The sequence below is a fragment of the Seriola lalandi genome, unplaced genomic scaffold (assembly GCF_002814215.2).
Source record: "Seriola lalandi dorsalis isolate HSWRI2012SDOR001 ecotype SW California unplaced genomic scaffold, Sedor1 jcf7180001974859, whole genome shotgun sequence".
NCBI classification, from domain to species: Eukaryota; Metazoa; Chordata; class Actinopteri; order Carangiformes; family Carangidae; genus Seriola; species Seriola lalandi.
The window spans coordinates 1-2,339 of record NW_019445525.1 but is presented as its reverse complement, the minus strand read 5'-3'; the positions used below and the strand labels follow the sequence as shown (position 1 = coordinate 2,339).

At 43.1% G+C, this 2,339-nt stretch overlaps 1 non-coding gene across 1 annotated transcript; it reads left to right on the top strand.

Annotated features, from left to right (window-relative positions):
- The first annotated feature begins 2,267 nt into the window (after window positions 1-2,267).
- On the top strand, window positions 2,268-2,339 carry trnac-gca (transfer RNA cysteine (anticodon GCA)). The gene has a single exon. It is a non-coding gene; the product is annotated as a tRNA-Cys (tRNA).

Sequence of the window (2,339 nt, the reverse complement as noted above, 5' to 3'; positions counted from 1 at the left end):
AATAATCCGTACTATGAGTAATGAGTTCTTCAGAGTGCGAGTGCCTACGAATCCTGCCTAACATGCAGGCCCCGGTGCATGTGGTCCTCCACCACGCCGAGTCGCAGAGTTAATGAAGGACAAGGCAATGGGAAGGGTGAGGTGAGCAGGCGAGGAGGCAGCTAACCTTTAGAAACCACAGGAGAGTTCAGCTCCCTGTGTTCACCTACAGCGATGGGAATATTTTTTTTTCTTCTTTTTTTTTCTAAAGCAACACCAACACTGAACAGGTAAATGTCATCCAGCACGGGGCAAATCATTTCCTCTCGCAAATGAAGAGGTCAGATGGAAAAGGGGAACTCATTTAGCTGCGACACAGTGTGGCTTTGAGAAATGTCATGTCCAGACCAGGACTGCTCAGCGGGTCGCAGGCGTGTGAGGCCTTAAACCCGGCCCCCTAAACTCCCTGAGGAGTGGAGATGTTCTTGTCTGAGGAAGAGAGCCATCTTGACCCAACCTAAACAAGAATATGAATCTCTGCTGCTGGAAGACTGACAGGTTTTACCAGCTCTTTCTGACAGAGCCAATCAATGCATGTATATCTGCAGAGCAGGGTGGGGTCAGGGTCAGAGGGGAGGAGTGTGGGGGTGAGTCTAACACCTGGGGACTGATAATCACCATCAGAGCCCTGGAGGAATGTCTGCTGATGTCTCTCCGCTCCACCTCTGTGACAATAAAGCAGTGTGTAGCTGTAGACACAAGGGTTTTACTGCCGTTACCGGTGATGTTATCAGAGCCATTTCAGTGTGAGATACAGTGCAGTCTGTGTGCTGCCGTCACACACGTAGGCAAAGAGAGAAGGAAACTGTGTTTAAAGAAGATAAAATAAAGGGTTTTCGTTTTTAGGTGTCACAGTGGAAAAAAATTTGGACATTTAAGATCCAATGGAGGTAATTTCCATTATTCAGAAATAAGGAAATATTCAAGGATCGAAATATAACTTAAACAAATGTGATTTGAAATTAAACAAATAAGAATTTCAGACCATTTTGGGGAAATTGTTCCAGTATATGATGCTCATCATATTTTATATACTGACATCATATATACTGAATAATCATTTAAATTACACTTTTTTCAATGATATGTAACAGAGAAAGCCATTAACTCCTCACAGTTTGAGAAGCTGAAAATACAGATTGTTTGGTAGTTTTGCTTGATTAATGACTCACAAAAACAATCGCTTAACTGACATAAAAAAAATCTAAATCATTGGCAATTACATTTATGTCAATCAAATTCTACTGCAAATAATTTTTTACTTAATTTATGTAAATTGTAAAAGTTGGAAATGAAAAAAAAGTCAAAAACAATCATTTAATGGCTGCAAGACAGGAAGATGGAAGATAGGATGGAGCCACCGAACTCTCAACATTATTAGTCCTCACTTTGACTCCATTAAACTTTCACATGACTCTTCATTAAATAAGATGAGAGGAAAGTTGAGGCTGAGTCTAGCGCCGGATTAGCAGTCTGAGGGAAGGATTAAGTGTGAAATGTTACCTGTCGGACAAAGCTGTTGGAGGTGGTGTCAGAGGACGTGCTTCCATCTGAGCGCTTGAACCGGCTCTTCCTCTTGGCGTACTTTCCCTGAAACCACGAGGTTGGAGAGCAGGGCGGAGGAGGATTTGGAAGGAAGGAAGAGAGAAAACACAAAAAGTTTAATTGTGCTGCTCCATAATAACTTAACCTGACATCATTCTAAGAACAAGTTGTTTCTGGAGCGCATGATAGCCATTAACATTTGACACAGCATTTGTTAAAAGCTGCTGAATATGATCAGGCAGTCAGATAGAGCCAGAGATAAAGCAGCATGAGTCCCAGACCGCAGAGGAAGTCGACCAGAGAAACTGTGTCTAGTGTGTCCATGAACAGTCCTCATTACTTGTCATTTTTCATGTTCTGATGCAAACTGGGACCTTGTAATCTGATTGGCAGACCCCTGGCAAATGGCCTATCCGGGTTGGGCAGAGGCCACACATTGCATTATGAGCCCACTCTGCCCACATCGCCATGGTTACGCAATGCCGACTAATCACATTTGTTGGCAATCAGGAGGCTGTGTTGTTCCTCCAGTGTGTAAAGAAGAGAGAACAGCTGGTTGGAATAAGGCTGAGAACAAACACAACAGTGTAACATACAGAATATGTACATGTCACCACATTTACAGGACACAATGAATACTTTGTGTACCTGTGTATTCATACGACTGAACTAGACTTGCTTCAGGGGGTATAGCTCAGTGGTAGAGCATTTGACTGCAGATCAAGAGGTCTCCGGTTCAAATCCGGATGCCCCCT